Here is a 14,539-nt window from a genome sequence, read left to right on the forward strand (position 1 = left end):
GTCACCGAACACATGAAGGATCCTTCCATTTCTTTGCTTATCTCACTAATCAGTGATGGAGTTGTAGTTTGATAAAACACCCAATGCAAAATTTCTTTATCCACCTCTGTCATTAGGAAGAAGCTCATGTTTAATACAAGTTTCGTGTTTAAATTATTTCAATGTAGTACACAGTCATATTCAATGATAAAGAAGACACCTCAAAAGATCCAAGTGGGGCAATATGTTATTCTCTGATTGAACACTGAAATATCTTGCATCATCTTTTGTAATTGATGTGTCTAAGGCCATGTTCATTAGAGTGATAGTAACCCTCTCTATTTTTCTATTCTTTAAAATCTCACACTCATCCAATCTCGAAACAAATTTTAGAACTCCTACACATTCTTCTTGACTAATCTCAAAGAACATAACTCCATACCTTTGCAAAGCTTCAAGATTAAAGAAAATATTTTTGTGCTGGTTAAAGAGTACCTCTCTATCTTTAGCAATGAATGTTGCTTCAATATGTATTGGTGAGCCAAGCTTCTCAAACAACTCTAAGTTCACATGTTGGCATGCAGACTTTACTTGCATTGGTTTTGGAAGTAACGAACCTTTATGCTTCTTACTTTGACATTTCTCTGCTAGTGCCTTAAACAATATACTATATGCTTTCTAAGAGATGCCAGTCTCATCTACAATTTCTTGCACCTGAGTTGCATCGAGCTGGTTCTTGTTCATAAAAGAAGACACATGCTTCTCATTGATTTTTTGAAACTTCTTTTGATATAACATCTCTCCCACTATTCCTTTTGGTACCAAATGACTGTAATGCACTCCAGCTTTGGAATGTACCTTGGAATCTGGATGAAGTAAAGATCTAAAAAATAGAATAACATTAAATTTGATTACTTATGTCTAGTTTAAAACAAAGAACCTAATCTAAAAAGAGAAATATATATGAAACAAGAGTTAACATTACCTTACAGCCTGTACTCGCTTCTTCATCCCTCCACTTCCAACTTTCATTTTCTCTATGTTGCAAAGTTGCCTTCTTCTTTTACGTGGCTCTACTACTATGTCTATTCTCCTTAAAGCATCTATCTTTTTCTCCAAGTCTTAAATTGTTTCTTTGTTTGCATAAGCTTCTCTGCATACAACCCATTTAGTTTTTTTATTTCTGTGTTCTCTATCTATAGAAAATCCCTCTGTTATTCTGCAACCATCGCTTTTGTTTCCAAGTGTTGGGCATAACCCAAAAAACCTTGTGAAATGTAGTAGGTTTGTAATGCTGTAAAATGGAGGTGGTGCATTTGTAAATGGAACCTTGGGATACATTGACCCATTGGTCCACAAGTACAAATGATGCTCTCCGTTATTCCTCTGCTCTTTTTGCACATAACATTAAAAAAATCTCTTATTTTGTTTCTTCAAAGGCTAATACTTAGATTGTATGTCCACGTGAAGATGGTAAGTATCATATGTTCTTTTACATGCACCATTTCTACTAGTGTTACTGAGAATTTGAGTGTCTCCATGTGTTAATGAAGGTGGATTAATTGGAATCCCCAAATTTGGATTAATGTTCTCATTTACAAGGCCAGTATTTTCTGTCTCATCATAAAACATATTAAAGAATTGAAACAAGAATTAACTCAATTAGTAAAGGACGTTTTTTTTATAGTTCCAGCAGGAAAACCCCCACAGTCGAGATGATGATTAAAGCTTTCCTCGAATCTATTAAATGCATAGCTACCTCAAATCTATGAAATCTTTGTTCTCACAAGTTTTACGTGCATCCAACAAAGAATTCCACCTCATGATGAAACCTCATTAAAATAATATGTATATTTTAATATATTTAAACTAATTATTATAATAGTAAAAAAATGAGCCAAATTGACAATTTGGATATGTTTTAAACCTTTTTTATTTTCTCTCTCTAAGCTGAGTTGGCACTTCTTATAGGGCCCAAAATTGAGTCCACATTTCTCCTAATTAGGCACACCATGAGCTTTCAGTCGTGGAGAATCTTGCCCAAGATTGAGCCAAGGTTGTAGAGGATGCACTCGAGCAAACTGAACTAGACTTTCAGAGATACCGTGTAGTCTCTCACCAGGCACCATCCACTAGCTACAGGGGGAGGTTTTTTGGTGAGCTTATTGAGGCGAGCACTCCCGAGCTTGTACACTAAGATAATAAAAAGGGTGAGCTTCTATACCATACGCTTTATAATATATGCGAGCATGCAACTGCACACACACACACACACACATATTAAAGAAACTATAATGCATATAATTTGTTCATAATAAAAAGGGTGAGCTTCTAAACCGTAACCTTTTTCCTGCAGTTGAAATATCCACAACGGGGGGGGGGAGGGATGGTCTCCAACTTGAAGCCAACCAAGTTCAACTTGTTCACCTCTTCTTGTGTGAGATTAGTGCCTTTTAGAATAGGTCAACTTTGTGACATGGACTTATTGTTTAGTTTAAACCATGATTGAAATAGACACACATGGGACATATTTTTTAATTGAAATAGACTTATTGTTTAGTTTAAACCATGATTGAAATAGACACACATATATTTGATTGATCTTGCAATATACCTTGGATCGTAGAGATAGCATGCAAGGGTTGGCCACCTAACTACTCTTCCTGTGTGGTCAAACATAACCCATAAAGTGTTTAAATTGCCACTTCCATCCCAATCCATCCACCTCACCAGATGCAAGTCCTTTTGTAGACATTTTAAAAATGAAGCATCGATCCTCCTCAAATCCTTATTTAGGAAAGTGACTATAATGAAAAAATCATACATACAATTCTTCTTCAACTCTAAAATAACATCAAGTCCTAATCCTCCTGACAGTGTAGACTTCCTTGCTTTACTAATCATCCTTTCAAAACTGAAAATACAACCATTTAATCAATCAAGGGTTTTTTGATATATGGCTCCATAAATATATAGAAGATAAGAACTTTTCCAAACCTTTTTGTTTGCACTAAGGGGCATAGCTCATCAAGGAAGTTTGATCATTCTTTGTCTCCAAAGAGTTCCTCCTTCTTTCAGCCAGCCTTTATTACAATGTCCTTAATGATATTTTTGGTAATTGACATGTGAATTTTTCGTGGACCTACTCCTCTCTCCGCTTTGAGAGCATTCTCAACAAGGTTCTTTACTTTTTGAATGTCTTTTCTTGATGTGCTGACTTGAAGCTCGTGTAGATGTGTTCCAACATGAATCATTAGCCTTGTATGTGTATTATCCCATGGAAATATGTAATATGCTAGACATGAGAAGGTCCCTATACAGATGACAAGTTTTTGACAAAAATGGCACACCAATGTGCCAACTCCAGCAATGGCTAATGCGTCAAGATCACATTTTTTTTAAATGAGACCTTTGAAGAAAGCCTTGTTTCTGGTCCCACTATTCTTGAAATGAGGACATAATCGATTCTGACACTCAAATATACCTGCACAATATGCCACTTTGAGGATTGCATCAATGTTGTGATGAGACAAAATTGGCCTTGTCCATATGTGTCCATCATACCTATGCTCCATGCCTCCATATTGGAAAGAGTCACAAAAGTTGGTGGAAACGCATTGATACAGTCACCATTGTACTCCCTTGGTAGCTCATCAACTTCTTCTATCCTTTCAATCTATCCAATGAGTTTTCCATTGAATGTAGATGAGTTCATCTTTCTAACAATAGGAAGGAATCTTGAAGGAGGATAATAGTTTCTAGCAAGACACTCCTGAGGTCTCAAAGGCACCTCTTCATCCACCTCAGTACCATCATCATCTAGGTCAAAGTCAATATTGAATCCATAAGCTTTTGCTTTACCATATTACATTACGGTTTGATACTTTAAATCATCTTCTAATGCAGAATCCTCCACAACTATACGCTCAGAACCTTTCTTTGATGTGTTGGGATTGTCCTTGTCTTGCAAATGGTAGGAAACAATGTTATATGCCAAGGATATGCTTGAGTCCAAGATGTATTAGATACTCCCTTCAATGTCTATGTGTTCACTGAAAGGAATCGCAAGATGCTCTGAAGAGGCATTATCTATTATAGCACTCAAGTTTACAAAAAACATGGCCATGTTGAAGCTTGTTTCAAGGAACCTCCTACCAATAACACCTTTCCCATCAACCAAAGGAACATAAAGCTAAGGTGAGAGGCATATGCAAAGGTCACAGTGGCATTCATAGCAGTGTGGAGAGAAAACATTATAAGGAATATGTTGCAGAGCAAGCAAGAGAATATGTTGCGAGCAAGGAAGAAGATGAAGGTTAAAAAACTCGTAATGAAGCTGTTTATTTTTTAGAAGATAATTTAAGATTAAAAAAAGGACAAAACCTGTTAAAATAATCTCATTTTAAGCATTAAAATAATAGGATCTTCTCGTGAAATATTTTCTTTTAATGACTAGTTATGACATGGCAACATCTAACCGTGATGTATCTTATGATGAGCATGATCGGATCTTAAAATGATAATGGGCATAGGATAATGAGCACAAGATGAGCGTGATGTATTATTAATGTGTTATTACCATGTTGTCTGGCATAGGATTGAGGGACGGATTTTCTAAAAGAGTTGCTTAATCCCAAGAGGCCTACCTTCACTTATGAGGTCTTCTACCCATGCAGAAAGGTCTTCACTTATTGAGAGGTCTTCTTCCCATGCTCATCGCTGAGGAAGGTCTTCTACCCACGCTCTTTGCTCATCAATCATCGCAGGAAGGTCTTCTACCCGCGCTCATCGCTCATCACGTTTGATCTCTGCGAAAACATCAGGTTTGACCTTGCATCCATTCAAGCTGTTGAAGAGTAATGATATTTTTTGGCCTTGCGTAGCTTACCTTTGCTCCTGGCACAAGCCCTTGATTAGTGTGTTGATTCTTTCCTTACTCTCGTGATGGCATAGTGTGCTGAACTTTCCCTTACACCTGGAGCAAGTTATCTTCACTGATTGGTGTATTGAATTTTCCCTTGCGCCCAACGCAAGCCCTTGATTGGTGTATTGATTTTTCCCTTGCGCCCAACGCAAGCCCTTGATTGGTGTGTTGATTTTTCCCTTACGCTCGATGCAAGCCATTGATTGGTGGGGTTGTTGTGCATTTGGATCAAACATCCTACATGTACTAGTTGTTACTTCCTACATAGAAGGAAGCCTTCTCTTGAAGGAAAAAAGGAAGCCTTCGCTTCCTACTTGCAGCTGTAATTGGGGAACACTATACCCATGTTTGTAAGGCTGACGTAGAGACAGATTCAAGACAGTGGCTCAGATGAAACTATGATGGGACTTTTATGATACATCAAGCATGTCATTGGTTTTGCCTGTTACCCTCAACTTAAATGTAAGATGCATATAGATGCAATTCAAAGGCTTTGCTGTTACCCTTAATCTTTAGATATGTTAAATGCACATATATGTTATTCCAAGGCCTAGTGCATGGCCATCACCACCTCCCCAACACATCATTTTGTAGCATAGCTCTTGAGTGCAAAGAATGGGGTTTTTCGATGATGTTTTATTATGATTAATTCTATGCACTATGGGATTTATCCAAGTTGTTATTTACTAAATCCCAACATGCTCGTAGAATTTATTTAATAAAAGGGACACCATAAATCACCTGATGTGATAGATTTCACAAATTGCATCTCCTTTCTCATTGTGTGCCCTTGATTGGTGCTCATGGTCGTGCTACTGATTTTTCACTTATGCCTGGTGCAAGCCATTGACTCAGGTATGAAGTGCAAGCCATTGTGACTGTGGGCCATGGCTCGTATTAGAGAGTATGAAGTGTAACCATTCACTTTTTGACTTTATTTTCACCATCTCTTGTGATGACTGGCATTTGTAATCGCTTATGTATGTCTAACAACATCTCTCTTTGATGTGTTTAATATCTTATGTATGTTTAACAGCAATTGTTTTGATATACAATGTGCATGTCTCCTCCATGCGTGCAAGGAAAAGTCAACCTCTGGTAGATATCCACTACGGTCTCATTGTCAGGCTTCAACACATCAAGATGAAGGGAAAAGTGATATCCACTACGGTCTCATTGTCAGGCTTCAACACATTAAGATGAAGGGAAAAGTGATATCCACTACGGTCTCATTGTCAAGCTTCAACACATCAAGATGAAAACATTGTTGTTGAAGAAGCAAATAGAGGGCTCGAAGCTCAATCTGTAATGACAGGACTTGAGGGTGTAGCTAATGTTCAACAAGGTGAAGTAGGCCTTAATCCCGAAGTCGGGTGCAAACAAGGATGATGATGTAGCTGCTTTAGGAGAAGATGTGGATCTCAATAGCTATGGAAAAGAGATCAAACGTGACATTCTACAAGATTTGTTGCAAACTGTGTCAATGAAGAGAAGAGGGCCTCCACCGCCGATCCCTCTTTGTAGGCTTCTTGTCAATGAGGCAATAAGAATCGTCAGTGGTAATATTAATGAGCTTGCCACAAAGTTTGATACTATGGGCTATTATGCTTCCATGGGAAACTTCTTGGTATCTATGAGTAGGCTTGGGGAGCCTGATCTTTAGGTGAATGATGATGATCATGCATTGTGGGGCCCAATGTGGAATCTGGTCAATGAAAAATTGGAGACATAGATTCAAGATGATCAAGAGTGGAGCATAGATTCAAGATGATCAAGAGTAGAGCATATTGAGCAATAAAAGGTTTCTTGTTTGGGATGGAAACCATAGATGTAAGGCATGGATGGAATGCATCAAGCAAGGTAATCTATCCACTCAACTTTGATCCCTCCCTCTACTCTAATTGTTATCCCTCTTTGTAACACATTGAGTAAACATTGTAGTGTACTCGACATTTCTATCTCGACATGTTCGTGTGTATTGTCAGTTTTTGAAGTTTGAAAAATCTCAAGAAGGTGAAATATTGCTTGCACTTGCAAAAGTTAATAGGTAAGATACATGTGAGCACCCTTTTCTTCGTAGACTCTTTTGGAATAGAAAAATATTTGTGGATCTGAATGAATTTTTCTTTTAGGCTTACTCGGGTCCATGTGTCTCATACACTTGTACATGATATATTTCTTATGAAAAAGTTTAGAATGTCCGCTGACAAGGGTACTTTAATGAGGTACTTCTCCAATGATGAGAAAAAGCTCCTTGCTCTCATGAGTGATGAGAAAAGATATGAAGGGGCAAAACAAACCTTAGTATAATTGTCCCATGGCAGTTCTCTCACAATTTATTTTCAAGGTATCTATGAGATCATTCTTTCTTTTTCTTTTTCTCAATCATTGTTGTTTAGTCTTTGACTCTATGTTACTTTTATGATTGAATAAGGATAATTTTGCAAAGAAGTATGAGGAGGAGATGAATAAAGTAAGTTGAGATACCATGACACTTAAGGAGTGTGAGGAGGCACATGGAGCAGCAAATAAAGAAGGCAGAGGAATTGGTGAAAGGTAAAGGATATAAGCTTGTTGCCATTCCAAATCCTACACATGGTGAAGGATTCTTTCGAGTGTTGTGCTCCATTAACTTTGAGCAAAAGGGGAAACAAGTAATTGAAGAGACAAACTAGGGTACCTATGCGCAAGCAAGATTGGATCCAAGAAGTAAATGATCTTTTCCCTTACTCTTATGTAAATCACTTTCTTGCTTTTTGTTTTGCACATAGCATTATCTTATACATGCTATGATCATTGTTTTGCATGCAATAACATGTATCATTGTTTAATGGACTATATAAGGAAGAAAGAGATGTTGAACCTCTTACTTCAAATTCGGACACATGGGATGCTCATGGCATGAAGGTTAATAGTCATTCCGCAACAAGTACATCTCCAAGGAGACATATTGGAGTCAAATGATTGATCTTGCAATGGAGATGGTTTCTATTATGACTCTTGATCTTAGAAAGGATCAAGTGCAGGTTCCCCGAGATGCACTTATCTATTTCTGAAGCTGTCGACAAATCCATTTCAAGGGTGCATTCTTTGACATTGAGGATGACATGAGACACCATGTTCTTCCTAAAAAACAACCATTCATGACTATGACTATTCGTCGTCTTGTTTACAGGTGACTTGTTAAGAGATGACAATTTAACAAGGTCAATAGTATGCATGTCTAATGCATACTTATGTAAAAGTAAACTTGGATATTGCAGGTGTGGGTTATGCACCTACTTGGGGGATAGTATATCTCCAATTTTCCCATGGAGTGTCATGATTGGGTGATTAAAGATGGACCCTCTACCATGTATCCACCAAGTCTTGTGGCTTGGAATGACACAAAATGGGAGTTGGATGTGTGTCCTTGGTGGATTTATTATCCATCAGGAAAGAGACACCCTTCGGAGGCCAACTTGTTTTATAGGCATGTCTCATTTTAGCTTCCATGGGCAATCCATGTATTATCTTTACCACTTGGAATAATAGAATGGTTGAAATGGAAAGAGCAGGGTATGAAGGCTCTTGAATAAGGCTGGATTTGAATTTTTTGAGAGCTTTATTTTGCGAGCTTTTTGGAGATAAGATAGTTTTATGCGAGCTTGTAAGAAAAATGATACATTTTGGTGAGCTTTTATATAGTAAGTGTTTATGAAAGAGAAATAAATACATTCACATACATACATACATATATACATGTATATTCTCAAACACACCTACCTACCTCCCTACCTACCTACCTTCCTACATATATACATACATGCATATATACACACATTTGTATAATACATACATACATACATGCATGCATACTCCCAAACATATACATGCATGCATACATACATACATACATACATACCTACATACCTACCTACCTACCTACCTTCCTACATACCTACCTACCTACCTTCCTACATACAAACACACATTTTATGTCAAAGAAACTTAAATATACGCACAAACATACCTATCTATGTACCTTTCTTCCAATATTTATTTCAACACAAGTAAAAACAAGTATACCCGGTTCATATTTTCTTACAAAAAGATTGAGTTCACATTTCCTTACAAGAAGATATATGGTTGGTACAACTCCTTTACCATAGCGTCACAAGCTACCTACAATAAGACTTTAGAGTACGTGATAGTATAATCCATCCCAAAGCAAGACAAAAATATTGGGTTCAAATTTTCTTACAAAAAGATTGACTTCACATTTCCTTACAAGCTTAAGTAGGCACAAACATGAGAGGCTTGATTAAAGCTTAAGTATAGGCACAAACATCCTTGCTTCCAGGATGTGATATTATATTGCCCACTTCCTCTGGTGATAGTGTCGGTTGATGCATTGCCATATCCTCATTCTTATGTAATCCCAAAACTCGCAATGCAATGTAAGACTTTCCTCTAGATTCTCTTTGCATGAAATTAGGACTTGTACACCAAGGTTGTACCTTGATGTGTATAAAATAGTCCTCTCCACTCTCACATGCCAAATGAAAAATAGAGTAGGTGGACAACTGCATTGCACTCTCATTAAAGACTGTCATTGTCATGGCCTCGGCACTACCAATCCTCTTTTTTGCTTCTTTGGAAATCCAATGCCTCCACTTGGTTGATCTCTTTGTATTCTGTGTAGCATCATGTGGCCTCTTGTCACTTTCTTTATTGCCTGCCACACCGCTGCTTGTGTGGACGTTTCTCCCACCCCTGACACAAAAGGTTCTTCATGAGTAACATCTAACTTGAACCCTGACTTTACTAATTTCTCTACCTCTTCGCTGGTTATGTTGGTCCTAACATCCACTTTCCACATATCTGGGTATGATGGCTTGTATATTATGTTTGGATCTACATGCCATGTGTGTGAAACATCTGAAGGACAAAACCACATCATTTGAGCCTTTGGCCCTCCCGGACCATGATGTCGTCGCTCTAAGTAGAAGCTAGGGGCAACAACTCCAATAGAGCTTCCTTGTATGTATGAGTTGCACTTAAGTCTTCCATCAATACCTCCCAAACATTTGACTTTTGAGTTCAATGGGGTTCGTCTACTAATGGCCCACATTGTGCGTCCAACGGCCTCTTCCTTTACATGCATTTGTCCTCCGCTCATTGTGCCATAATGTTGTTTAGGCTCTTCATGTCCGACATCTTTGTTTCCTCCAGTCATTGGACTTTTTGGTCCTCCCCTTGAAGCATGACTTGCTGCACTATTTGTTCTAGATCTATCTCCAAAACTTACTCTTCTTGCTGTTCCCCGGTTTTGACGATGTCTGCTCTGCATGACATAACCTGGATGATGTGAGCATTGGTCTACTTCCGTTGTCCTCACCCTCTTCCGTTGAATAGTCTCCTTATCTCCATGTCGAGGCCTCCATACATAGGAGTATTAGCTACTGTTTCATGGACCATGCAAGCCACTTGTGGTGGTGTCGGTCTTGACCTTGCTGCCACCCTGTCTAGCAACTTGCTCATGCTTAGTCCCTCACCTTTGTGCTTCCCCATCTGATATGCATATTGCTTTGCACTTTGTAGTAAAGCATTTGCCATATCTGAAATGCATGCATCATACAAGCTAACCTTTTCCTTGTATCCTTCACCAGCAAGCCAACCCCCATGTACACTTTCAGATAAGTTTGTTTGAGGGGTTTGTGCTAAATCCACCGAGCTTAAGACCACCTGCACACAAGAGGTTTCATACATGAATTCACAAAATTGACTCCAATGCAAATACATCCATACAACATATCATTTCTGTTGAAAGAACGGTAGAGGGGGAGGAGACACACACACAGGAGCAAACCCTAATGTATATTGCAAACCCTAACCATAGAGGGAAGCCATCTCCACTCTCACACAAAGCATAATGCCATAATCCATAATACACACAACACTATGAGTTGTGTCCACACACATCTAACCCTAGCTAATGTCCACACACTATGACCAGCTGGACACGCAGTCATTTATGTCTCACACATGTTCCTACCTAATCTGCCAGCACATAGTATAGCTGGCTCACACTGACATCGAGCTTGAATCTCAACAGCCCCTCTCAAGCTCATGATGTACTGCCGATGAAGATGTAGATGAGCTTGGGATATCAAGACTCTCAACACTCCCCCTCAAGCTCATCCCATGTACTCCCAACATAGTACAGAAGTACTCAAACTTCTCCTTGCTAAGTGGCTTTGTAAAGATGTCTGCCACGTGCTCATCAGTCTTCAAATACTGACAAAGTGATAATGGACCTCTATGTGTATGGTCCTCGCATGAAGTGTTGGAATTAGGGTTGCAGGAATGCACACACAACTTCAAGAAGATGAGGAAGCTTGAGCACAACACAGTAGTGTATTATGAGTGCCAAAAATGAAAGATAACCAACCCTAAAAGATAATGGGCGTATATACAATGCACGGGGGAAAAAACCTCCTAGTGAGGGAAAAAGTGCCCCGGCGGTCCTAAGTGTGTTCACACACATCACTACTATAATATGGTAACAAATTGTTGGAATTAGGGTTGCAGGAATGCACACACAACTTCAAGAAGATGAGGAAGCTTGAGCACAACACAGTAGTGTATTATGAGTGCCAAAAATGAAAGATAACCAACCCTAAAAGATAATGGGCGTATATACAATGCACGGGGGAAAAAACCTCCTAGTGAGGGAAAAAGTGCCCCGGCGGTCCTAAGTGTGTTCACACACATCACTACTATAATATGGTAACAAATCCCCCCTGGAGTGATGCGGTGAACAAGAGCTAGCACTCATGTATAGGGAAGTGTCTAGCTATGTGGACGAATCCACAAAAGGGAGTAAGCCCAAAGCTTTGCGAAAAGCTTCGAACTTTTCACGAGGCAGAGCCTTTGTGAAAAGGTCTGCAAGGTTATCCTGTGTTGGCACATAAGCCAAACTGATCTCTCCTGCAGAGAGTCTCTCCCTGACATAATGGTAGTGCACCTCAATGTGCTTCGTACGAGCATGGAACACTGGGTTCCGCGCAACTGCCAATGCGCTCTGACTGTCAGTGAAGATGGTGGTGGCAGATGGCTGCCCAACACCCAAATCAGCCATAAGGCGTCTGAGCCACACACACTCAACCGTAGCTGTGAAAGCTGCCCTGTACTCAGCTTCACAACTAGAAGTGGCCACAGTAGGCTGCTTCTTGCTCAACCATGATATGCATGAGCTTCCAAGCATGAAGCAAAAACCACTCGTGGACACGCGTGTGTCATAACAACCAGCCCAGTCAGAATCTGAAAAAACATGTAAATCTAGCGGCAATGATCCCCCCTTGGGATAAAACAACCCAAGATGCCGAGTACCACTCAAATAGCGAAAGATACGCTTCACTGCCTGCCAATGCTTAATGCCTGGGCTATGCATAAATCTGCTCACCTGTGAGACTGCAAACTGAATGTCTGGCCTCGTAATGCATACATAAATGAGGCAACCAACAGCTGTCTGATAGAGTGTGACATCAAAGTGATCTCCAGCATCATGAAGACTCAACTTCAAACCTGTCTCCATTGGAGTAGCAATAGGCTTGCAGTCTTCAAGGCCAAATCTCCGCAACAATGTTTCAATATACTTTGTCTGACACAAAGCAATACCTCCATCACACTGCTTAAATTGTATCCCCAAATAATGATGCAAATGCCCCAAATCTGACATCTCAAAAGAGGCATTCAAATCAGCCTTAAAATCAGCAATATGACTCTCATTTGGTCCTGTGAGCAGCATGTCATCGACATAGAGAGCAATGATTAGATGTACACCATCCACACGTTTAACATACAAAGTGCTTTCTGTTGGACTATTCTGAAACCCATGTGCAGTCAAATATGCATGTATTTTTTCATACCAAGCTCGTGGAGCTTGCTTTAAACCATATAAAGCCTTTTTTAACCTGCACACTTTGTTTTCCTGCCCTCTTTGAACAAAACCACGAGGCTGCGATACATACACCTCCTCATGCAAATCTCCATTTAAGAACGCAGTCTTTATGTCCAGCTGATGTACATTCCAACCATTATGAGCTGCTAATGCACAGATGCTACGAACAGTGGTCATACGACATGTGGGAGCAAAAGTCTCATCAAAATCAATGCCCTTCTCTTGAGCATAACCTTTTGCAACAAGCCTAGCCTTATGGCGATCCACTGTGCCATCAGGCTTACGCTTCAATTTGTATACCCACTTAGTGCCAATGGCCTTCTTGCCAGGGGGCAAGTCACATAAAGACCATGTACCATTCTTCATAATAGCATCGTATTCTGCTTGCATAGCAGCCATCCAATTTTCTGAACTTTGTGCCTCATCAAATGAAACAGGCTCACTTTCATCGCACATACTAGAAACAGCCAATGCATAACAATCTGACGCATAAGAGGCACCATGAGAGCCAGAACGAGTGCGACTAGACAAAGGGGCATCCAACTTGCTGTCACGCAAAGTCTGCACCAGCCATCTAGGCATATTCCTAGAGCCCTCAATCTCTTGTCTCTCATCCTCAAGTGCATCATGCACATCTGCATCAGATATAGGCTGATCTGTGCCATCATTTAAAACCTGCATAGGCTGAAAAACTGCCTCATGAGGTATTGCACTTGACTGTGCACCACTGAAAAGAGGCAACAATGTATCATAGACATCACGTGAGCTGATATCTGTCTCCTTAGTACATGAAACCAAGGGCTGAACTGCATCTTCCACAAATACAACATCACGGCTAACCAAAATGCGCTTTGTCTGTGGATGATACAAACGATAGCCTTTGCTCTCAGCACTATATCCAACAAAAATACATTTGACAGCTTTGTCATCCAATTTTCTGCGATGTTGCACAGGCACTAATGCATATGCCAGGCAACCAAAAACACGTAAATGGCCAACAGATGGCTTGCGGCTATGCCAAGCCTCATATGGAGTGACAACCTGTAATGCTTTGGTGGGACACCTGTTTAGTACATAAGTGGCACACATGACAGCCTCAAGCCAAAAACCATGTGGTAGACTTTGACTCTTAACCATACATCTTGCCATTTCCATGAGAGACCTGTTTTTTCTCTCAGCCACACCATTTTGCTGTGGTGTATACGGCACTGTACATTGGTGTTTTATCCCACGCTCAGCCAGAAATGCATTAAATTCTGAAGACATATACTCCCCCCCTCGATCTGAACGGAGGGTGCCCATCTTACTTTCTGACACATTTTCAGCCATAACCAAAAACTGTTTGAAGCACAAAAACACTTCGGACTTTGCCTTCAAAGGATATACCCATGCATGCCTGGTAAAATCATCAATGAAATTCACGAAGTAAAGGTAGTTTCCAAATGATGGAGTTTGCATGGGACCACAAACATCACTGTGAACAAGCTGCAATCTGCGTTCAGCTCTCACTGATCCATCTTTGGGAAAGGAAGCACGCTGCATTTTACCCAATATGCAGCCCTCACAAACATGCTTGACAGGTGCCTCAAGCTTAGGCAAAGAAGACACCATTTCAGATTTCTGCAGGCGCAGCAAACTTGCAAAATTCAGATGACCAAAACGTGCATGCCACAGTTTTGCATTTGAAATAG

Source organism: Cibotium barometz, chromosome 15 (genome assembly GCF_041138505.1).
Source record: "Cibotium barometz isolate CiBa-2024 chromosome 15, ASM4113850v1, whole genome shotgun sequence".
NCBI classification, from domain to species: domain Eukaryota; kingdom Viridiplantae; phylum Streptophyta; class Polypodiopsida; order Cyatheales; family Cibotiaceae; genus Cibotium; species Cibotium barometz.